This window comes from Lagopus muta, chromosome 4 (assembly GCF_023343835.1).
Source record: "Lagopus muta isolate bLagMut1 chromosome 4, bLagMut1 primary, whole genome shotgun sequence".
NCBI lineage: Eukaryota > Metazoa > Chordata > Aves > Galliformes > Phasianidae > Lagopus > Lagopus muta.
The window spans coordinates 49,210,538-49,235,791 of NC_064436.1; the positions used below are offsets into that span (position 1 = coordinate 49,210,538).

Here is a 25,254-nt window from a genome sequence, read left to right on the forward strand (position 1 = left end):
AAAAAGTAGCAACTGTTTTCAAAATATAGGAGCTGTTCTCAAAATGTAGAGAGATATTTCATCATACAACACAAAGTAGATCTGTGAAACTCTTTGCCAAAGGGTGTGATAATTGCAAAAGGTTTTGCACGCACAGAAGGGAAGACTGGGCAGGTACTTGGAAGAATGATCCATCACTGTATGGCAAGTAACATCAGTCTCAAGGAGTGCCCTGAGCTGAAAATGGTTGGAGTCTGGAAGAGGGCTTGAAGGAAAGATCAGACATGCTTGTCCTGTTCTTACTCATCTCCAGGTACAAGCACATGGTCACTGCTGTGTATTACTGAGCTACATTGGCCAGATTAATGGGCTATGTGGACCCACAACATTAAAAAACAAAATCAAACAAAACAACAAAAAACAAACATAAAATGCCACTCTTTTTTTTGATGGTGAACAAATTTTGTGCTAATATTCTGCACTAGCACAGATTGAGTAGGTGAATTTGAAGTGCTCTGCCTTTGTATCTGCTCCTGAGTTGGAGGGTGGAGTGGTGCTGGGAGTGCTGATCCTATAGTACTCGTGGAGAGAGGTCATTCCAGCAACCACACCATGGCTACAGGTACTGAATGCAGAGTAAAAGAGCAGGACTCAGGAGCAGGAGGAGTATTGCATGAAGACATGTTGGCTGGGAATCAAGCAAAATTCAGGCTAAACTGCCTGAAGCCATGCTACCCAGATGTATGGTACTGCTCAGTTAGTTATGTTAGGAAGGCTTTATAACTCTTCAAACTAGTCTGACAAATCTGTCTTAGCCAAGAGTACCTTTTTCTCTGGGTCTCCTGCTCACTTTTGTACCTCTTTCTGAGCACAGGGAAACTCAGAATTCTCTGTGCTTTCTTCTATGAAACTTAAAGAATTTTTGCAGAGGTTCTAGATTTAAAAATGGAGCCAATAAACAAAACACCCTTCACAGCAATACATTGCAGTTGTATTCTACTTGTGCTTGACAACGTTAGGAGGAAACATTATACTCATTAGTTTAAATAACTTGCTTATCTTCAGGCCACCAGAAAAAAATAGCATTATTTATCTCCCTCTGTTATACTGCAGCAATGGCCAGCACTTTGGCAAAGTATATTGCATCACTGCTATTGCATTGCCTTGAAGTGTGAAGAGGTTTTGAGTGTCTGGTTCTGGCCCACTGTGTTTTGTAGATTTGTAACCTGAGTGCTGTATGTTATGATCCAACATAGTGCTAGGAAAATGTGTCATGAAAACAGAGAAAAAATAGAAAAAATCCCTCAGGTTTTCCCATTGCTTGGGAAAAAATAGTTTTTAAAATGCAAGAGAAGTGATACTGCTGATTTTGTGCATACAGCTCTGCACAAATGCATGTGGTCATCAGCCCTGAGTTTTCTTTCTGTGACAGCAAGGACTTGGGGTATATTTTCTTACCAACTTCTGTACTGCCTCCAATACAGATTTTTATAAGTAGTTTTGTAAATAACATTAGCATTTTTAAAGTTCTATGAAATGCTGTAGAGTTTTTGCTCATGTCTCAGAGAGGATAAAGCAATTTATTTCTGGTATTAGTCATTTTCCTTAAAAGTCTGCTGAAAAGTATTCTGATGCTATAAAGATAAGCATTGTGTAAGAGCACATCTGACACGGTACAGCTATGTTGACTGTAGTTTTAGGTTTAGGGCCCCTGTCTCGAACCAAAATCTGATATCAGATGTCTTGGTGGATTCTGACCTACACAATAATTTGTGTGATTGAGCACTGCAGTTTTTTCTTTAGATTAGAAATGGGAGACATTTGTGGGACTGGGGGACATGGTTGATGGGCATAGTGGTAATGGGTTGAAAGTTGGACTAGATGATGATAGTGGTTGTTTCCAACCTTAATGATTCTATGATCCTATGATTCTACAACTTAACTTGGACATTGCTTCCACATCTCAGTCAGAAAGATAAACAGTCCTTAGGCACACAGGTTTTTACAGGAAATTCACAACACGAAAGGAGTGAAACCTCTTTTTAGAGAGACTTACATTCTCATCATTACCTTCTTCAATTGACTGGAAAAGAACCAACATAAAACTTAATTTCTAAAAATAAGCACCATGGAAATATATATAGGATATGCTGGCTCATCCCACGAGGCACCAAAGGGGGCAAAACAGTGATGCTATCCTCAGACATGGGACATGTCAGACTGTTGACCGGAGATGAATCACCTACAAACACCCTCTGGCAGCTTCAGCAGAGCCTCATGAGCTTGTAGAGCTCCTGATAACCAGCAGCACTGTGGGTCCCACAGGGATGGATGCAGTTTTGTTTAAACAGTGGCAATTCCTCAGCACAGTCCTGGAATTTTAAATTCATTTCTCTTTCCTTTCTTCCCCTCCTTGTTGTCAGTCCAGAGATACATTAGCATGAGTGGGAGATCTGCACACCAAAGGAGTTACAAGCTAACGCTTTGTTTTTTGCTGTTTAACAAAGAATACCACCAGCAAGGCCTAACACCCAAAGCACTGACAAGCACATGATAAAAATGGAGTGTTAATCCACGTGCCATTTTCTGCAGAAGATCACTGCAGGCTCTGCAGCAGTCTGTAGGCTGATTCACATCCTGGAATTTCAAGCTAATACGTGGTGTGATCCCTAACAACCGCGCCTGGTACATGCTTTGTTTGGAATGTGCATGGATAGGGTTCAGCACTGTAAGAAAAAGCTGACTGACATTGATGGTTTACTTAACCTCAAGCCAGTTAAATAGTATTTGATCTATTAATGAAGTTGCATTGGTCAAGAACTAGAAGTTGGCTCCGTAGCTGGGATTCAATCAGTCGCTGAACTGCAATGTCCATCAAAATAGCATCTAAGCATCATACATGCATGTTAAGAACAGAAGTAAATCTAAAAGATTTGTGTGGTTTTTTTTTCCTCCATCTGTGCTTTTATTTGTTTGTTTATCTTTGCTGAGTTGCCCTTACACGTATCTAGCAGTGACCTTGTTACAACACGCCACTGCCTTCATTCCTGAAAGAAGCTTGGCATGAAAAAGTACTTTACCTTTTCCCTAAATGTGCAAAGGGCTCTTCCAGCATCCTCCTGGCTATGGTGGGAAGAAACACAAAGGTGGGGAAACAAGTGTCCCCAGTTTCTCTCACACAGGTGCTCAGGACCTGGAAAATATCCTGCAGTAACCCTCCTCACCAAGGCTCAGTCAGACCCAATGCCTGGTGAGAAATAAGGTGTTACATTTAGTGAAGCAAAAATAACTGGCAAATCAGAAATTTACAGACACAGCCTAGAACAAATAACAAAACAATGACATCAAACTCACTACTCTTTTTTTGCATTGGACATGATCTCATTCTCCAGTGTCCTTCAGTCAGTAGTATTTCACAGAATCACAGATTCATGGGGCTTGGAAGGCACCTCTTGAGATCATCCAGTCCAACTCCCTGCTAAACCAGGATCCTGATGGCAGGTTGTGCAGGAAAGCATCCAGGTGGGTTTTGAATATCTCTAGGGAAGGAGACTCCACAGCCTCTCTGGGCAGCATGTACCATTTCACGCTATGTTCTCCTTCAGAGCTGTCTGGAAACCAAAGGAGGTGTAGATACTGTGTGAAAATATTTTAGCAAATGAGCTGGGATTCTTTCATGTAAGGGCTGTGCAACTGTAAGCCACTAATAGCATTTAAAAGCCCACAAGTATGTAAATGTAATATGAAATACTGACTATCCCTGTGCAAGACTTCAGGATTATTCCAAATTACCAATCAAGTCCAGGCTTAGAATGAGACAGTAGGTTGCAAAAGAAAAAGTGCAATCCATCATGAAAAGTCACATTTTCAGGTTTGTAGTATCATCGCTTGTTGACATTGCTGAAATACTAACAACTTGTTTGGTTTCAGAAATAGGTATTTTATTAGTACTGAGCAAATCTCAAACAGCTGCCTTGCAGTCTTTCCTGAGACTCTTTGTAAGATCCTTCTCTTAATCCAATAATGCTTGGAGTGTTGGTAGTCATTAAAATATGATTTGTCATCTCAATTCACAATGATCTGTGACATCCTTTTAGCCCTCTGAGTGTATGTTATTTCAGAGCAATGGTTTCAGTACACCTATTTTTCTGTGTTTAAGAAACAAGAGAATCTATCTGTCAGTGAGTGATGTGCAGTGCCACAAAATGACCCAGGCAGGAGTGCAGAACACAGACAAAACTTCAAATGCCTGGAAAAAAAAACAAACTTAAATCCACGTGGAATAAATAAAGCTGTGTTGAATTTGATACATCTTTTCATTTCAGGCATTTAAATTCTCACTGGAGACCATTCTGAATCCACACAGCTGAAGATCTCTAGTACAGATGTAGGTCAAGTCAAAAGCAAACTGTTCTTCTCAAAGAGGTTTTATTCAAGTAAAGCAGAAGTCTTACAAGAACAAGCTGCTCCCAAGCGTTCCTCTGTCACATGCAAAGGTTACTTAGAGAAAACTGTGTAATTCCAGTTCTAATGTAAATCAAATCCAAACCTGCCAAATCAGAGTTCTAGCCTGCAGGTGAGCTGAACTGAAACCCAGTCAACCGCAACTGTGCTTAAAAATAGTCAGCACTTTTTCCCCCTGTAATGAATGTATCCATCAGCTCCCACTTTCATATTAATGGGTAGCAGAGGATTCAGCTATCGAAATGCAGCATCTGCATAATCTGAAAGCTTGCAACATGAATTTTGCAGAATCTTGTGAAAGGCTTTTGAATTGTAAAAATGGATGTAGGAGTAAAATACATTTTATACCTTGAATCAGAATTTTCTCACCAGTCACACTGCAATCCTCAGGACAGCTATGTTGCACAGATTATTTGGTGCAGAAGTTGCCATTTACCCCTGCCCTCAGAAAATGCATCAATATGCTTGCTGAAGGTGGTATTACAGATTTACCCTTAAATAATTTCTTTGCGTGGAAAAACTGATCCAGTGAGTCATTTGAGCATTAATGGAAGATCTAAAAAAATAGAAATACCATAAAACTACTCTGGGAAACTGATACACTAGCTAAATGCTGCAGTTTTCTGGTACAGAACATTGTGTTATTCAGTTCTTCAGCTTTCATACAATGGATGGGAACACTGCAAACATAAAGTATTACTGGTTGTGTGTGCATAGAAGTAAACAATATTCTGGTTTTAGCCCTTACATAGGAAAAAAAACAAGTTTAGCAACATATTTTTATTGCACATGTGATGTAGAGAGGGTATTGCTGGTTCTCCTAGGCTCCTTTTATGTGAAGATTTTTAGTAAGTAAGAAAATCTGCTTGAAGCTATTTCTGTCACAAACAGGAAAAAGGCGCATTGTTTCCTTCTTGCTGAACCGTTACCCCTTAGGTTCCCACTCCCCCTTCCCCTGGCAGGATGAGCCCTGGTTCCCTCCAGCCCTCCCCACTGCCCTGTCAGCAAGACAAGCCTTATCCCTCTGTGAATGCATCCCAGCTTCCTTCAGCCCAGCTCCCACGTACCCATCAGTGTTCAGCTTCTCAACCTTGCAGCTCTCCACCATGAATTACTCTGGTCACAAGCATGGCCCCAGCCATTCAGTTCCTCCTAGGAATCTTGAAACACTTGAGCTATCTCCACTTTGACTTTTTCATCAGTGGCTCTTGGATGGTCTGTATTCCATCAGTTTGACCCAGAACCTGCTTGTCCCACCATTGCTTTCCTTTCAGAATTCATGGATTTACTTTGACTCTACACACAAGGTGCTTTCCCAGTTGTTTTCTACCTTTCCTTCCAACTACCACCACACAATTCCAACTACTATCACCCAGTTTACATCACCTGGTCCTCTTGAACCACTTCTGTATATCTCTTAATTTCTCTACAGACAATTATCAAGTCCTGACTACATCCCGAACTTCCTAAACTTTCTTCATCTTTTTGTGTTTGCCCATCAAGCTCCATCCTAGCCGCACCACTTCCTCTAGGCACAAATCTCATCTTCCTGTTCTTTTAATTGGCGATGAGGTGGATATGCTGTAAGAGGCTGTCTGCTGAAGCTTAGGGATATTTTGAGGTATGGAGATAATTAAGAGCTAAATAATAGCTTCCAAATATTTAAGTATAGCCCTCAGGATCTGGTCTTGCAGAGATCTGTATCAATATGTCTGCTGAGATTGTCCACTCATCTTTCCCACTCTTCCTAAGTTTACCACTGATGATACTGTCAGGGGCAGTGTCAAGAGCCCTGCTGAAGTCAAGGTACACAATATCAGCTTCTCTTCCCTCATCTACCCAGATGGTCATGACATCACAGAAAGTTACCAGCATACCAAGCACACCCCTTGATGAATCCATGTTGACTACTCCTGATAATCTTTTCTTCCACTTGCTTGGAGACAGCATCCAGAAAAGTTGTTCCATCACCTTACCAGCAACAGAGGCCAGGTCGACTGTCCTGTAGTTTCCCTGCTGTTCCTTCTTGCCCTTTCTGAAGAATGGAGTGCCACTGGCTTTTCTCCAGTCCTCAGGCATCCCTCCTGCTCTCCATGACCTTTCAGAGATGAGGTAGAGAGGAGCCTCAGTGCCTTTTAACAGGGAGTCACCCATTGCAAACAAGCAGCATTTCTTTTTACTGTATCCATTTCAAGCTGCCAGTAAGTTTTTTCATGCTAATCCTGGTCATAGGTGTCCATAGCTGTAAGAGCTTTGTATCTGTTTCTGGCTGGAGGGTGGTGATTGAAGAGGAGCCCTGCTTTTGTGGGTCACCAGGGACCAACATGCCTCCTCAGTGGTTTCTGTTGTTGGAATATGATTACTAAACAGCCTCTCTCTCTTTCTCACATGCTTGGCTGTATCTGCTGGAAAGGTTGATTCAGTCCTAGCTTTTCCATTCAGTTATAAAATCTCCATAAGCGTTATCTTCCTCAGCACTATTTTTAAATAAAGATGTTACTTGTCTCCTGGGGTTCATTCAAATCAACTAGCTGCACTTGTGGAGTTCTATAAAGATGTCACATGTAATCAAATGTTAGGCATGGAATTGGATGGCAAATATTTGCCTAAATTTAACATTGGGTGCTAAGGACAGTGCTAAAAAGACTGCTTACTCCTAGAATGAACACAGGGTTCTTTCAGCCCAGAAAAGTAGAATTAAAGCATTGTTAGCAACATATTCATTAGAAATTCTTTGTTTTTACTGTTGCACATACCTAGTCCAATCTCCTAGAGCATTTTAAAACCTAATGTAATATGTCACTAGAAAGACAGGTGGATAGATAGACAGATAGATAGACATGCATGCAGGTAAGCAGCAAATATTTTTTAATACAAATACTCTCCTGTATGAAATAAACACTTTCTTTTTTATCTTAAAGGAACTATACAGAAAAAAAAAGTCCTGTCCCAAGCTGTGACTTGTATGAATCTATTTTGCATGCATTATAAACATATTTAACAAAGAAATTAATTAAATCCTTAACTGAAACATAAGCAGAAGAAATCTGTTTTCATATTAGTATACTTTAAAAAAGAAAAATAATAAAAGCATTATACTTGCATTACAATTGTTTAATTTTACAAACTCTTCCACTTTCTAAGCAGCAGTCATAGACATCTATAACCACATTAATCTTGAAACTCTCACTTTCTATCTGTTCCCCATGCCTAGCAACACATCCCTAGAGTACTAGCACCTGGTGGGAAGAAATCCATGAGGTCTCTGCACTGTTCACTGCAGGCATGTGAAACCCCTGCGACCCAAGGCCAGGCTGATAGAACACAGGTTTACCTTGCCTGCATGTGATCTACACAGTGGTTCTGCAACACGCTGAGGAGCGTTTCTGTCAGTGCTAGTGCAGTATTAGTGGCTCTGCTCCTTCAAATGGGAGCTTGCCAGGCAGCTACATCTCTAGCAGTGAGTGCATGGGCAGACACAAGTGTGTTGAGAAGTGCACCAGGAACATCTCCTAAGCACCCAAACTGCATAGAATCCTGACTGCCTGGTGAGAAAGCCAACTAAACCAGCACTGCCAAAGCCTGAATCCGAGGTTCTCCTTATTCAGTAACTATCAGAGTGAAGACGCAGAAGCAGCTTAAGTGGGGGAGCTTTGTATTAACATCAAACCCATGCTGAATGCATACATGTGATTTTAAGCTGTAGCTTTTCTAACAGTCCTTTCCTACACGTGACTATGGGTGGCACCATGCAATGCAGCAATACACGTAAAAGCGGTCAAACAGCTACAAAGAAGGGAGTTTTTTGAAATATTTGTCTGCAGTAAAAAGTTGCTAAACCACAAGCATAGTGTGTTTGTACAAAACAGAGATAAAGTCAAAACAGAGAGCTCTCAAGAAAGCTTTGGATGATAAGGTTTCGAAATGCCATTTTTGCGTTTCTGAATGCAGCTTCCTTTCAGAAATTTTCTAACTTGGCATTATATAATTTTCTACATGCATTGTCCATTCCTTGGTTAGCCAAGTATCTAACAAATCAGCTCTAATGAAAGTGTTTGCAAATATTTTTTTCTCACCAGTATTCAGTTTCCCTGTGAATCACGAGCAAGTTTTCCTACATATCTTGAGTATTTTGTAAGGTCTGTTCCCTCCAAGAGAACAGCAATGACTGAAACTGCTCAGTTAAACATAGCAAAACAGCTCTGGGATCAGCCAGCAGAGGCATTTTGTAAATAGTTCCCTTGTTACCTCTTTCCTCTTGTCACTGGGGGAGCACTTTGTCTGTCCAGAGCTGAGGACTCGTTCTGTAATAGATGAAGATCTACAGTGCGTTTTGCTCAGGAAGCTCAGCCCCAAACACTAAATGATGGATGAAAGGGAAGGCAGAGCAAGGCCATGCAGGATTTCTGAGAGCTCAGACGCCCAGCCAAAGGCACAGCTGGAGGGAGAGGTGTCCTCATGCATGCCACCTTCAGGCCACTGCGGAAAAACTCTCCCAATGGACACCTCATTTCTCTGCTGCTTTCCAGTACTGTAGAGATCCTCTAAGATTTGCGGGGATGACTTTCCCCTCCCACCTATTTCTTTCACAGCAGGCACCAGCAGTCCCTCTGGCCCAGAATGGGGAATGCAGTTCCAGTTGAGGGCCATCAGCACAGCTCCAGCATCTCTTAGGAGCTGGCTTTGAAACAGCTTAGGGATGGGTCTGAACATATTCCTCTATGCACCATGTGCTCAGGTACAGGAGGCTGTTAATGGGAATATAAAGTGTTCAGTGTCTCTGCAGCAGCCCCTCTGGATCTGCCTGTGCTGCCTCCGAAGTGAGTGTTACCATGCAGGATGAAATACAAGGGAACTGGAATAAAGTTAAATCGTGCTTCATTGCACTGAGTACTGCAGAACAGAAATTTCCCTTGTGTTATCTGATCCTCATGTTTTAGTTTTGTTGTTGATCCCTTTGTTAGGGTTGCTAACACTTCACTGTTTTCTTGAAAATGCTTGGTCCCAAAAGCCTATGTATTTTAGGTGTTTTTTTCACTTTTAGTATCCATATCTTTTACTTTGGTTGCTCCCAAGCCAGCCCAAGAATATACCGTTTCTGTACTAAATTAACATTCGACTTTACAGTCTGTATGCTTTGCAACCCAGCACCTCCTCCATTTGCAGTAAGTAAATACTCAAGTGTTACGCTGCCCTTGAACCCTACGATATGTGATAAAGGTTGCGCACCGACGGGAGAACAAAATGCCAAGTTTCTGTGGGTCACAGTTCCCTCTGGCAGTGGTGTGTTAATCACAAACTTGCCCTCAGTTATTGGTGAAAGCACAGTGAGGGGAACTTTGGACCAGATGACAGAGTCAGGCTTGGCCTCCTGAGAAGCATCCACCTCTCTGGGAGCACTTAATTTGCTGCTGTGAAAAACTTCGAAAGAAGAAAATAAGGAGATGCTTGTTAGGCTTGGGTTGGACAGAAGGTGCCTGCATTTGTTTGAGAAGCGTGGGCAGTGATACCTGCGGGTCTTGTTGCAGGCTGCATGGCCTTTGGGACATTATTTTATCTCAGCCTGTTCCAGTCTGTGAAGAGCCAGAGGTATTAACACTTTAGAGAAGTACCTCACAATGGCACTTCAGTCTTCATGTTCATGTCTTGCCTTCAGATGTAACACTCTGTAAAAACACTGCTATTTCATTCCAAGGAATTTTAAAACGCATGGGTTTGGGATAACTTTTATTCAGATGGTAGTCTCTGAAAACCAGAGAAAAAGTTATAGAAGCTTACATGAATGAAAGACTGGGTTTTCAGAAAGCAGTAACTATATAAATGTACATACAGAAAAAAAAGTCTCTTTTTTCTTATTGGTTGCCAACAATTAAAAAACTTTAGTTTCTATTGTATTATAGCAGCTTGTCTATTGGGGCAGATAAGGTGATAGGACCCATCAGATTATTACTATCATATTTGTTCAGTATGGCTTGATACAGCTTCAGCTGTAGTATGGCAAAGCCATCATTTTTCTGTGGTAGCTACGCCTGGGAGCTGTGACTGCTACTAAATTTCCTTTGGTTCAATACTGCATGTAACCTGAGTGGCTCCTAGGCCTGTACAGTGCTTGCAAGCAATGCAGAAGTATTAGCACCTTGGAGAAGTGAGTAGCTGTGCAGCCTTCCCATAGCAGGCAGCAAATAGAGGCCTTGTCTATCCTACCAGCCACAGAAAATCTGAGCTGATCCCATAATATGAGCACCAGTGTGCCTCTCTGCCACTTCCAAATCCTATTGCTGCTGCCTCAGCTTCCAGCCTTGCCGGAGCCCATGCAGCAGTGCTGCTACACAAAACACAGCAGTGATAAAATCTCGACCTAATGCAGATGAGTGGGCTGCGCCACTTGAATGTCTTCTGCAGAAATGCTTCTACAGTGCAGAAATGCCAAAGAAGCTGAAAAGAGACTTTTTGGCAGAAAGGTAGCTCCATTCCTCCAGTCGTGGTTAGTAAGGTCTGTGAGATCTTGAGTTGGAGACATTCAGCAGAGAGACAGCACTGCAATGCTCTCCCGAGCTGGTCAGGCAGGGCTGACAACAGAGATAAGCTCTTTCAAATAAGGCCCCTTGTTCTGCATGGTGATTGCACAGCTGATAGCCACAGCTCTGTGGAGCTGCTGTTGGTATTTCCACTTGCACGAGCGGGATCAGTGAGGTACTAAGAGGTTAACGTGATGTGGCAAGCATCATGTTGCAAACCTGGGGAGAAGATGGCAAAAGATTGTGGGTCTCCCACTCATCTGTGTGCTAGTCACAGTGTTATTCCTCACAGTCAGGAGCAGATGCTGTAAAGCAGTTGTGAATATATATATATTTTTTTTGTCTAGAGGGAACTCAAACTGATGAATTAATTGGGCATGTGCAAAAGACATGGTCAGGTCTTGAAGTTTGTCCTGCAGCAGCATGTCTAGCTGTGCAAAAGTCCATATGGCTTCCATACTCATGCCAAGGGCTTGTCCTGTCAGCAAGTCACAGGCAGTAGCAATGGTGGTCTTACATCCCAAATGTATGAGAGATTCCCCATGTGTGCAGGCAGACCAGCAGGAGGGATGCCACGCCTGAAAACATCTGCAGTGATTGGTGGTGCAATGGAGAGCCCAGAAGGCCTGGGTGCACTGGAGCATGCAGCTTGGGCTGCAGCCACAGAGCTCACTTCGCCACCACGGCATGGTTAAGCCTTGGCAGCCATGGCCTCACTTGGGGAAACTATCTCAGAGGTGATGTTCCCCACCAGCTCCGGGAGCCTGGCACTGCATCACTGCAGCGGATAGGACTAATGAATGCCAGGCAGCTCTCCTTCTGAACGTCTGAGAACTGCAGAGGTGGATGTGGGAAGCCCCCTGGGTCATACATTCACTCCCTTCACTCCACTGCTCCTCCAGGAGCACGTCACATTAAGAATTCATACTTCTCACACTACTGTTTGAGTCTGGTTGCTGGTGCTTGTGGTGTCACACGTGTGGTGAGCTGGGTCAGTCTGTGCCCCTGCCACCCGTCATTCAGTGCAGTATGCCAGTGAGCAGAGACAGCCCCTCCAACCTCATGAGATTTGGCTGGCAGCCTTCAGCCCATGTCACTGAGCACGGCCAGGCCAGGCATGGCCCATGCCTGGAAAGCCAACTGTATCCCAGGCTGCATCAAAAGAAGCACTGCCAGCAGGGTGAGAGAAATTACCCTGCCCCTCTATTCTGCGCTGGTGAGACCTCACCTGGAGAATTGCGTCCACATGTGGAGTCTTCAGTACAGGAGAGACAGGACCTGTTGGAGCGCATCCAGAGGACCACAAAAATGATCCAAGGAATGGAATATCTCTCCTATACAGACTGGCTGAGGGAGCTGGGGCTGTTCAGCCTGGAGAAGAGAAGGCTCAGGGGAAACCTGGTAGCGGACTTTCAATATCTGAAGGGGGATTATAAGAAAGAAGGGGACAGACACTTAAGAAGAATCTGTTGTGATAGGACAAGGGGAATTGGTTTCAATCCAAAACAAGGGATCTCGATTGGATATAAGGAAGAAGCTAGTTATGAAAGGGGTTGTGAGGCATTGGAACAGGTTGCCCTGAGATGTGGTGGATGCCCTGACCTTGAAGACATTCAAAGTCAGGCTGGATGGGGCTCTGAGCACCTAGCTGTAGGTGTCCCTGTTCATTGCGGGGGGTTTGGACTAGATGACCTTCAAGGGTGTCTTCCAATTCAAAAGATTCTATGATTTGATGTTGGGAGCACCCCCAAGGGCAGGTCTCCAAGCCCTCCCAGGTCCTGCAGTTGCCCTCTCCTCACAGGGAGTGGCAGTGGCACCTTGTCAGCACCACGCACTGGTGCCAGCCCGTTGCTGCTGTCCTCTGCTTGTAATTGTTAACCTGCTGGGAACGTAAAAGCTCTGTTATTGCTGGTAGAGCTTTAACTTTGGGCACTCCCGAGCAGCCGAAGCACAGGAGCAGTGACTCTGCCTGAAGGTAAACCACTGATTATTTCTTTTGCTTCTTTTTCTGTTCAGCCTCCCTCCATGTTATTTTGTACTGTGGTTTCAGGGTACAGCAAAAAAGTCTCCTTGCTGACATTTTGTTTTTGAACTTTTAGCTGTAATTTGAATGCCTGTTCTCTTAAAGCTGGAGATTTATTTGGAAATTTGTGTACTCCCATAAATTACCTGTTCTCTCTCAGCTTTCCGCCTGGCACGCCTAGGCTTGCAAGCAGTGTTAGAACAATACAGAGAAAGGTTATCATGACTTACCTGCCATTAATTATCTATTAATAGCTCATTTACTTAGGCCTTTTTTTTTTTTTTTCTTTTTCTGTGGCACACTTATCCCAACTCAACAGATTTCCCGCTCTGTGCTTTGCTTTCCCGGAGGAGCACAGGGCAGTAGAAGTGCGCCACCCCCCCAGTGCCACGTTCCCATTTGGTGTTTGCAGGGCGGGTGGGACAGAGGCTGCCTGGTAAAACATTGACCTGTGCACCAAGCCGTGGCTGCAGAGGTACGGGGCTGCCCGAGGACGAGAGGGGAGCCTGGCAGCCACCAGCACACACGGGAGCATTCCGACTTCTCCACAGGTACTGTGCACTGCTGACCGACCTTCTCTTGGTTTTTTGGGAGCAAAGAAGAAGCAGAGGTCAGTTACAAGATTTCCAAAGACTCCCCTGGTAGAAATCTGGGGTGGGAAAAGTGCTTGGGTGGAGAAGAGCACTGTTATTTGTTGCTTTCTTTTGCCAGATACATTTGGTTGTGTCGTGTCATCTAATGCTTGGGTTGGTTAATAGCTAGTTGTTTTGGTTTTGTTGCGCCTTCATTTAAAACAAAATCTTGTGCCATTGCATTTGAGTGCTTCATTCATGGTTTTCTAATTAAGTTCATGACAGCCGGCTTCTGCTCATCTTCTAACCAGCAAGCAAGAAAATGAATCAAAGTTTCTGAAGAAAATGTGTAACTAAATTATTACAGCAAGGATGTGGTTGGTGACTCACGCTGAAAAATGCTTGCTGATAGTTGAAGGAGCTTTGCTAATATAGGCTAAGTGACTGATTTTTCCAAGACTTTTTCCTTGTAATCGCTGTGTTCTAAGAAAGCAGGAACAAAAAAAAACTCAGGATTTAAGTTCCCAGTAAAATATTATGCATATGCTACCAAGAGAGATGGAGCTGAATGGCTTCAAATAATTTCTTTAAGTTTATTCAGTGATTGAACATTTTTACCACACCGAGGAAGCTGATTCATCTATGCAGGATCTGTTTCCACGTGTAATTTCCCGGTTTGTTCTTATGTAAGTACCTATGATGAGTCCCAGAAATCACCTTTCACATCCCAGGTGACTATCAAGTGAACCCGAAGGGGATTTTTCACAGCATGCTAGGTGTAAGGTGACTGATGTGTATTGAGTATTCACAAAGGAGCTGCAGTGTGTTTTGTGTGCAAAACAAAGCGAAGGAAAGAGGTTTTTTCATATGTTTGCTTTCAGTTTCTTCATACGAAGAGTGTCAGCGTCAGGTCATGGCTGTGCTTGCTGCTTGCTCCCTGATCTGACAGATTTTCTTGATCTGTTTGCTGACTAGGCTTGCGCATTACACACTGGGCTTGCACATTACACACTTAGTAAATTCTTGGTGGTGTTATGCTGCACCAAAGTGCGGTAACACATTTACTTTATTAAAAGTAGTCTAAGCGAAGCATGATTTCGATTCTTAGCAGCACTACACCTCCTTGAGAAAAGTTCAGGGAAAAATTACTGGAGAACAAAGCAATCAGAGTTCTACAGGCATCTGCTGTAAAGAAATGAAATATAGCTCAAGAAAGATGTTGGTAAAGGCTGCACAGAGCTTCAGTTTGTTGGTGAATCCTTAGAGGTAAACCACTGATTATCACTGAAGTATGTGATCTGCATGTGTGTGATTCTTGCTTTCTCCTTCCAGGACCAGTGATCCCAGTATTAGGCAGTAAACTGGAGAGATGTAGAAGTTTCCTTTGCAGTAACTAAAGAGTTCAACTGTTACCTCAGAGCTCTCAGAGACTGAGTTTAAAAAGGAAAAAAAGAAAAAAAGAAAATCTAAAACAAAAGTGATGACAATGTTATCTCATCTGTTTTCATACAATGATAAGGTCCTAGCTGGTGACTGCAGGGAAGCTTATGTGGCTTAAATGGAAGGAATGGGACAGCTGAAAAGATTCAGTCTTTGAGCCCTGTTTGCACAATGGCAGACTGCTTTCAGAGGAGCTCCAATCCTTTTCCATCTCCAAATCAAGGAGTCAAGAAGAAATGTTATCAGATAGGCAGGTTTCAGGGCACGGGGGCCATAACAATTTAAAGGCAACAGAGAAAAAGGTGGTGCAGTGCATGCTTTATGACTAAACTAAACTTCAAACAGTTGTTGCTCCTATTACAATTTTAGTTTGGCCTGAGAGATTATTACTGCGGTATCAACAGTAAATAAAATTACAAGAAGACTGCTAACATCTCCCATGCCCCTGACACGGCTGTGGCTGTGGCACTGCGTATGTGCCATGGTGTGCCTGCGACAGTAGGGAGAAATGCAGCAGCATTTAGTGGGATGGCTGAGCCGTGCATTTATAGCTCAGTACTGCTAACATGTGTCAGAGAGGTAGGAAATATTTTTGTGGAAAATACCCTTGTCTTTCCCACTGATGGATTATGGAAGAATCCACTGCAAACACCTCATTTGGGGAAGGCCTATCCCCAGGACCACTGTCCAACATAATACTGCTAGTTGCTTTCCAAAACATCTGAGCAAATTTTCATCAGAGAGCTGACTGTGCTAGTGGGAGCCCTCAGCAGTTGTTCTTTGTTGCTACTGGTTTTGAGGCACATGTTTCATTTGTGTTTTAGACAATGTGATAATCTAAGTAACTTAGATCATTGCCGTACATAATAACATATTATTATTTGCAAAAATGGAGCAAGGAGATTTCATTTCATGGACTGCGCTTCCAGCAGAGCAGTTTACCAGGTTTTGGTCAGTTAAAGCTGTGTAAATACGATGAAAGAAGCAGGTATCATGAGGGACAGCTTTGTCTGTGGAACCTTTTTTCTGGTACACAAAGTGGAGAGGGCAGATCAGTGCTTAGCCTGGGCTGCTATGAGAGATCCTGTTTAGAAAGAAATTGGTCTTCACCCTTAAAGGGAATGCCCCCTTAAAGGGGCATAGACATTAATGCTAGAGTTATGTGTAATAAAATATCACAGATCCTACAAAGACCTTATAGAGACACTTTCCCAGATTGGCACTGTGGTAACTCTTCATGGGTAGGAAGAAGGTTTTATATTTGAAGAAATAGGCAGAGTAAAGGGATATATTAAAAAGCGGACGACCTCTGCACAAACTTATGCAGGAAATGATGCTTTCTCTGTATCGTTGACCAGTGTTTGGATGGCAAATAACAAGTGGTGCCAAAAACAAATTTTCATATAATTAAAACTAGACCTGCTTAACAGGGCCATGAAAAACTTGGCCATTTCTCCCCTGAAATTATCTTTCCTAAGTGAGCCTGGAATCACAGAGCAAGAGCATGGCTGAGGTTGGCAAGGACCTCTAGTCCTCTCAAGCAGGGACACACAAAACAGTGTGCCCATATCAGACCATATCCAGATGACTTTTGAAGATCTCCAAAAAGGAGATGTGCCTGGTCTTGCCAGGGTTACCTGGCTCACAGCTGTGCCCATCAGTACTCTTGTAGAGAGCTGCCTGTGCACTTTCCACATCCAGCAGCTCCATGGGGACTGGCAGCAACAAGCTGGGGAAGGAGCACTGAGGAAACACGTGGCTCCCATGCCATGGAATTTGGGTTCAGCTGCTCAGCAGGCAGAGATGGTGGGACCAGGAGTACTGCTCTGCCTCCTACCCAGGGCTGGGTCTCTTTAAGGACATCACCACATGGAGATATTCATAGTCACTGTTTTTTTCATCTGATACAGCAACTGTAGAAGGCAATTGCTAATGTTTTGGGCTTGGGACAGAAGTAGGTTAGAAGTAGCTTCAAGTTACTTCTGTTACTACTGTGGAAGTTCTTCTACAGCGATGCAGCTCTGCACTTTTCTGCCCATGAGTACCGGAGAAGCTTTTCTCTAGCTGCCCACTTGTACAACACCCACATGGTAGGAGTTTCTCCTTCACATTACTCTAGGAGAAATTTAAAGCATTATCATCAAATTCACTTACTTCCTGAAGGCAGAAGTATGAATTTTACCAAGGGTTTTGTGCCTTTTATAGAAGTAAGAGTTTTCTAAGGGGAACTATTTAGCTTTTCAGAGCCAGTTTGCAGAAGCATATTTTTGTGACATTGAGGTGTTTTTCCTCTTTTTGTTGCAGTGAATGAAATGATCAGGTAAAGTGCAAGCCTTAAAAGACAGTGATTGCAGACATGTAAACAGCCTTGCACACTTCCAGCAGAGCAGAAAAACTTGTGTTGCATTGAAACCTCAGCTTTTCAATTTTGCTAAAATGATGCAAAGTGTTAACCCATGAATTACAGCTGAATATGAAATATCATTTCCGTGAAATGAAGTGACTTTAATTATTTTAATTACAAAAATTATTTTGTGCTGAATGCATGCGTGTACAGTTTCCAGTGATGTCAGTGAGAGATGAGTGCTAAGATCTTGATTTAGTTTTTCTTCCCTGTGATGTGTTCTTCCAAAGAAAACACTTCTTTCTGTGAGTGGTTGCTCTCAGTAGTAACTTTCATAACTTTTGATCTCACCAGAAGTCAGATGTTGCCCAGATCAGAGTGCAGCATGTAGTTGATGATTAAACATGCCTATCCAAATGAATGGCAGCCCTGCCTCCACACTGCTGGGTCACAGTGTTTCTCTTTACTTCCAATATTTAACAACAACTGCCAATAAGAAACTGTATTTGCTTACACACTGGCAGACAAAAGTAGAAATAATAACCAATACTCGCAGCAGAAATATTTTTCTAACTGCCTGACAAAATAAGGCTCTCATGCTGCAGGATCCTAACTTGCAGTTTTACTGGTCTTATGCAGGGTTTCAATGCATATCCCGGTATATGAGAGTAAGAAACAGCTGATACTGAGCAAAAGCTGGAAAGACATTTAACTTTCATACTAGAAGCGAATTGAGTTAGAGAGGTACACAGGTTGTCTCTTGTGCATCTAATATTTGGCTTACAAAGGAACACAAATTTTTCAAACCCATGTCTTTTATGGTTGTTGAGTGAAGGAAGCCATGTTTTACAGATGTGAAGTTGCTATTGGCTTTTCATCCTTTCTGATGAGCTGTAAGAACACTCATCATTCCAGCCCTTCCTGTCTCTTACAAAGATATTATCAAACAGCATGGCACTATAGCAGTGATGTATTTTCATAGCGGTCCCCAGTAAAAGTGCACATCTTGTTTGGATTTCTAAGCAGCCCTTAGATAGACTTCAGCTGGGATCAGGCCAAGCTTTACTGAGCCAAATATTGTCACCACAGTAATGGGGGTGCTTTGAAGGGAAAACTGCTGTATTAACATTCAGTAAGGTGCAGAAATAACTTTTTCTAACCCTGTCTATGGCTCTTCTCCAAACAGTATTTGAGGCAGCCACTTCATCATTTTATCATGTTGTTCTTCCATTTGAACAGCTTGCACAGATGCTCAGGCCATACCTGTAGTTAGCTTGATGTAGACAGACAATCTGTAAATATCTCAGACATTAATGACTTGACAGTGGAAAGTTGATGAGTAGGCAGCTCGAGCTTGAATTTGTTGGGATTACTCTATCTGTTAGTGTTAATCAGTGAGGTTGGTAGCCTAAATCTTGATTTTGCAAACACTTCTCTATTTTGCATAGTGTTTGTTCCTGCTAATACTATCCTTGGGAACTACATAACCATTACTGCATGCCAAAGGAGCTTCATCAGGTTATGATTATGAGCAAATTCTACAACCGATCCAGCCCTACCTGACTGGGCCCTTCACAAAACGTAACAGAAAGGATGGAACCAAGGGAAATCTCAAGCTGCAGTACTACGAAGTGATAGCATGTGTCTAAGGACCTCTCCAATTCTCTTTACACACCACTCCCTTGTAGAAATGTGGGAAGAATGCCTGGGGTTGCTGCTAGGAAAGTTTGTGTGACTTGGTGGTGGGTACCATCAGCACGGATGGAGGACAGTAGATTGAGTAGAGGTTACTAGAGCTATTATCACTGCTTTATTTTTACTTAGAACTCCTCATCAGTAAGTCTTGAAACATAAAGCTTAGCTCTGCATCAGTTATAAGTCCCTAGGCAAGGAAATATTTTTTGAAACTGCAATGCCATGGGTGGCAACATCAAGACAGTTGGAGAGGCGAAAGTAGAGCAGAAGTCTGAAATTTGGAGGAGCTGCCTATCTACACTCTGAGGTGTAGGCTTTCAACCTAAAATCAGCAAAATGCCTCCTGGTCCATTTTGTACTGTACAGTTTCTTTCCCATCTTCCTCTTTTGTCTCTCTCAGTGAGGTTCACAAGAGGATAAGATGTCTTGGGAAGTGGGAAGTCAGTGGTGAGAGACCCCAGCCTCAATTGTTTCCAGTAGGAATGGAGAAATGAGGAGAAATCTGACCACAGCCATGAAACCTTAAAACTGAACTCGACAGTCATTTGAAGAAGTACGATACTTTTCTCAACCAAAATGTCAAAGAAACTATTAAAACAATGTCAGTGCAAAATGTTACAGAGAATGAAATCTTGGTATTATACATGTGAATTGTGACAGATATCATCAGTGACTTTCTGCTGGGAATATAACTGAGTTTAATTCTCAGAACAACTTTAATAGCAACAATAATAATAAAAAGATAAGACACATAGCTAAGGAGTATTCTTTTCCTTTCCAGGTTAAAGAGTACAAGCAAGTATTTTCCAGAATACTTTCTGAATAGAAAAATTTATTCTTGATCAGCTGGGGTAAAAAACATCCTTCAGATTCTCTACTATCGCTGTAATGACATATAGCTCTAGTAAAACTGGAGTCATGCACAGCTCTAGATTATTGTGCCAAGCTTTTTTGTTCTAGGTAGTTATCTATTTTCTGCTGGAATATTTTGATTTAAATTGTTGGTGAGTTAGTGCTGATGCTGGATGCAAATGCTGTGAATGTCACTAACTGGAGTAACACACATACCTAATCTAGTTGCTGACAACCCTGCCAATGGCAGGGAGTGGGAGCTCAATGGTCTTTTGGGTCCCTTCTAATCTAAGCCATTAAATGAATCTTTGATTTGAGCCATTTTCAAAGTGGCTGCTTTCTGCACAGTGAAAATGACTTTCAGATGAAGAATTTGTTTCTTCTAGGAAAAATTGAAAAGTGAGGAGTCTTGATAGCAAGGTACAGAAAGAGGTTTATTTTTATCTTAATGATGACGTGTGCCTTTATGGAAGAACAGAGGGAAGAAATGGAAATTAAGTCTGGTTAAGGAGACAAAAATGTATTCCAGTTCATTTAATGCTGTAGGATCAGCTCTGATCTTCATTTGCATTTCAGACAAGGAAGTTTCAATAAAGAAATCATTGAATTACTTGGGAGTGTCCTCAAGACAGTATGAAAGCACAATGAAAGTACAGCTCTGCTGTGTGTTGGCTATAATGACATGGGGGTTACTGGGAGTTTTGTCTGTGTTTTGGGAGAGGCATGTAGGGTCTGATTTGTAATCTTAAATACTTTGTAATCGTGTTAATATAGATGTGATGTAAACTGTTTTTAATTGCTTAATGATTTTACTGGCTTGGTAATCTAATTAAAGGTCTGTTGTACAAAAAAAAAAATGAAGAAGTAGGTTAGAAAGAGTACAGTAAGAAGAACTTATCTTGAAAGAAGTATGCAGAATTATTGTTCTCTCTTAGAATGTTGAGTGACTGTTAGCAATACTGGCAAACTCCTGTTTCCATGAGCTCTTCCCTTTCCCCCCCATGGAAGCAGGCAGCCCTCCTGCTCACTCATATGGACCAAGGGGCTCTGGCAGGTCCTTGTGAGCCCCAGTTGCATGCAGCAACACTTTGTGACCAGAGTCCAGGGTTGCTCTGCTTGGCAAGTTGCTAACTGGCATGCAAGTTTATCAGAGAGCTGAACTTTGAGGCCTGACAGATTTGTTCTTGAATGTAATGGGGAAGTGTGTAAAAGAAAAAAAAAAAAAAAAAAAAAAGAAAAATATTGAAAAATCTTATTTTGCAGATGTCAGACTTTGACAGCATTTTAGGATGTCAAAATTTGGCAACATTATGAAAGTGGAATTGTGCTAACATGCCGGCCTACAGGGGATAGGATCTGTGACTTCTCTTTCCTTTTTCTGCTTGCCCAATCCAGTTTAAGGGAGTTTTCTATTTTGGTTAAACTTGGCTTTTCCAGAGATGCAATTATGTAAATTACTTTCAGCTAATATTGTTGTACTGGAGTCCAAATCATTTTTAAAAGGGGCTTTCTAGTTCCTACAATAGTTCCTATCTTAAGATGGCAGGCATCTTTTATAAGGGAAGCGAGAAATTGAAAATCTCTGTTCTGTGTCACTCAGACCATTAGCGTGCAAGATCCACAAGTTTGCATAAGGGAGATGAAGAACATCTGCAAGGATCGAATAGATTTCCAAGCAAGCCAATGGCCAATGAGTGCAATCTCTCTTGCTCTGACTGCAAGAGTTAATGCTCTGTACTCCAATATCTGCAGACCTCAGAGATTATGGCAGTTCCTGATGGGGCCATTGCACACAGTTCAGCAGCTGGAGTTTGGTCCTTCCAGATTGAACTTGCCCCTGATTTATTAAAAAAAAATAATAATTAAAAAAATCACTTTCTTTAGTGTAGCATCTTTAAGACTGTTAAAAAGACTGTTAAATATTTTAGCTCCTGGGGCAGTTTTTTGAAGCCTCAAATGAGTATCATATTGGCAGTACTTTTATGTGCAATGGATTTTCCTATTTGCTTATGAGCTAAAAGATTTGGGAGTAGCAGTTTTTAGTCAAATAGCTAATTTATAGTGAGTATAAATTTTCTTTCAGCTCTGTCAGTAAGAGACAGAGTCAATTTTTATTTCTTTCTTTTTAAGAAAATTAATGTGGGGTAGAATAAAGAAGCTGGGAGATTTTTTAAAGAGAACTATCACCAAAATGAATGTATCAGCCTGGAGCATCTGTTCAAGTCAGCTTTCAAACAGAATACGTTTCTGATCCATGCTCTACTTCCTCTGGCTGCTCATGTGAAAAAGAGCAGACACAAACACCAGGAAGATTTGGCCCATGCCACGGGCCCAGAAAAAAGGAAGTGAGCAGCAATGAGCTGGGAGTGTAGGGCTCCATCCATACATCTATCACCAGGTTTGGGTGCAGAGAGAGAGCAGTTCTGCCTCGCAGAGGAGGACACATCTGGGCACACAGATGTTACCCATGTTGGATGGTTGGTATTGGAAAAGAAACACTCAAACCTTTGCAGTTTCTCAGATTATTAAATGGCAATTAAAATAATTCCTCATGTGTAAAATGCAGTCAGGTAACAGGGCATTCTGACTCATTAAATGAATGCCTGTCAAAGTTTTCTCTCAGGGTGTTCCACTTTCTTGCTTGTTTCAGGATGTTAAACCACCACTTGCACCAAAATCTATGAGCCAAATATTTGGTGGGTGAACAAACCAGGTTTCCAAAACACAGCTGTGCAGTCATCTGCCAGTTGGATGGCTCTTCCTCCCACCCCAGAGCATTTGTACAATAACCTGTTTCTTCTGCACAGCCTACCATCCCCAGGGCAAAACGCCTTGTTAAAATTTGATTGTGAAATACATCTTTCCCATTTACCTGCTATCATTAGGATGTTTTCATGTACAAGATGGATGTAACAGCACAGCACTTAAATTGTTGTGGTTGGTGGTTTGATGCTCAGCTACAGACTATGCTGTGAGGTGTCTATTTGTGTGTGCGTGTGTTTGCACTTTTGTACCAGGTTTCTTCGTTTTGCAGGGTTGGTTTTCAGCACTTGTGTGGGCAGAATTGGGCACAGCACCAAAGAAGGGCAAACCATCTTCTGGGTGCTTGGCTTAGCAGTGCTACCTTGAGAACAGTGTGTGTACATGAGATCATCACACTGAGTGATGGGGAGTTAGATGTGAGTTTCTTTAAATTTGTAAATAAAATAGCCTTTTAGCTATATGCCCAGATTTCAGATCAATGCTCCACTTCTGAGCAACCAGAAAGAGAATAAGTTTTTCCTCACCTGAGCTTGAGGCAGGTTTCAATAGAATCATACAAAGTTTCCTGGAAATAGGAGAGTCAAACATTTGTGGCTTGCATCTCCAATTTCCAAAGTTATTTCTCCTACTGGATTTGTGCTTGGAGAACTTTTGTAACCAGTAACTTTCACTAGCATATACTAAAAGTTCTGCATTGTGTAAGGGAAAATAAAACATAGTTAACAGGTGATTTATCCCAAGGCATCAGCTGCTGCCTAGACGAGCTGGAGCTGAGGAGGACTGCAAGGCTGAGAGGCCTGCTGACCCCAAACATGACCCTGAGACTATCACTGCTTCCCACTTTGGAGTACAAACCTGTGGGGAGAATATGGCCGCAGCAGAGTCCCCTGGCTGTACAACCATCTCTACTGCTTCATCCTTTCCCATGGAGCATGTGTCAGATTCATGGGGGTAAGAAGAAGCCTGTAATGACCAAGATCACTCCTTATCTTCTAGCAGCTCCCACTATGAGCTGCTATCTCTTTTGCATGAGTGGTACATGGTACTGCTCTGTTAACTCCTTCAGAACAGGCTGGCTCGTCCCTAAGATGCTTATCCTGAGACTTCTCTAGCAGCTGTGGTGTTCTTCCTAGTCCTAAGGTTTGATTAGCTTTTCTTGTATGCTTTTGATTAGCTCTCACCACCTGAAGCATAGCAGAGGAGAGTCATGAAACTGAGGGTATGTGTTTGGGACACAGAACGGAGTCATGTAGGGACATCTCAGCATGTAAATTCTGCATCAGGTCAGGCAATCATGCCTGGCACAGCCTAATCCATTTTGCTTGTTGATGGAGCCACATCTGGGCTTTGTTTCAAGAACTAGTTGGTTCCATCCAAAAATGTACTCAATAACAGACATTTATAGAGTGTGAGTGCTCAGCAGACAGGGCAGAGCATGATCTGCAGAACTGAGCATGATGCAGATGCACAGAGTGTGTGGGACCAGGGACCAGAGTACGCAAAGCATTTCCCCAACAGAGGCAATGGAAAGGACATGTGTACCCTCTTCTGTGATCTTTCTCCAAGCCAAAAGAAGCTGCAGCACAATAGAGATCCAGCCCTTCCTCTGCTGGTGAAGTTTTCAGGCCTCAGTGGATCTAACTGGCTTGAGCCAGGCAGCTGAACCAGCCTTCTGTTTGGGGTAGAAATGCTCTTGGACTGCCTCAAGCCATGTTCTCCTCCAGAGCTTCACTCTGTGAGAGCACAGTGTGACCCACATCGCTCTCCCTTCTAGAAATAAATGTGATCTTCCCTCAAAAGGGAGTATCTGCCCTGCAGCTCCTCCACAAAAGACGAGCATTTGAGTAGAGGGTAAAGAGTAGAGGGTTATGTTGTGACTGGTTGAGATTTTTTTTAAACCAAAACACAGTTTGGATGGAAAGTACGCATCATTAGAAACAAAAGTGTTGAGAAGAACTCTCTGTTTTAATTTGACTTTTGTGTGCAGTCTGTAATTTCTGGGCTAAACCATAAGAACTGCTCCAAAGCAGTCAGGAGGATGACTCCAGCAGCAGCATACATTCTGACTACAGCACCCAGGGCTCTTGCCTGCATCTGTGCCACTGGAACAGAACGCATTTGTCTTCCCCACACCAAATCTCCAGCTGTCAGTTCCTCTTTCTGAGCCATGAACTCGCAACAGAGTTTGTAAAACATTGCACTGCCAGTATGACAGGCACTTAGGAACATTCTTGACAGGTAGTGATAGATTCTCTCTGCTCCTATTATAAATCTTCCCATGTTTTCACGTGGTTCCTTATTTTCTTTGATAAGCCCAGACTAAATTTATGGTTATATTCATTCTGTCTGTACAGTTGAGCAAGCATTGGCTTCCCTGCTCTGATGGGAAACAAGAACATTGTTTGGTATTAAACAATACATTGTTTTGGTGCTTTTGCTGCTTTTGAGAATAAAAACATCAGACATAAAGCCCAATAATGGGGTAATAAATAAACTGGTTTTTCCTTTTGCAGAAATAAATATACAACAGCGCACTGCATGTTAGCTTTCAGAGGTTTCCAAAACACAAGCCAGACAGCTAGTGGGATTGTTCCTTATACATCC

The 25,254-nt window shown here is 42.4% G+C and overlaps 1 protein-coding gene across 7 annotated transcripts in view; it reads left to right on the forward strand.

The window, feature by feature from the left end:
- Nucleotides 1-25,254, forward strand: part of RBM47 (RNA binding motif protein 47) — a 73,636-nt gene that overhangs the window by 19,051 nt on the left and 29,331 nt on the right. Inside the window, exons 1-2 of one of the 7 annotated variants that reach the window (XM_048941579.1) lie at nt 12,854-12,936; nt 13,397-13,594. The exons of 3 other annotated variants lie outside the window; for them this stretch is intronic. The gene's annotated coding sequence lies outside the window, so the exon portion shown is untranslated. Of the gene's footprint in view, nt 1-12,853; nt 12,937-13,396; nt 13,595-25,254 lie in introns of those variants that run through there. 3 more of the 7 variants (XM_048941583.1, XM_048941585.1, XM_048941584.1) reach the window with 3 other exon arrangements.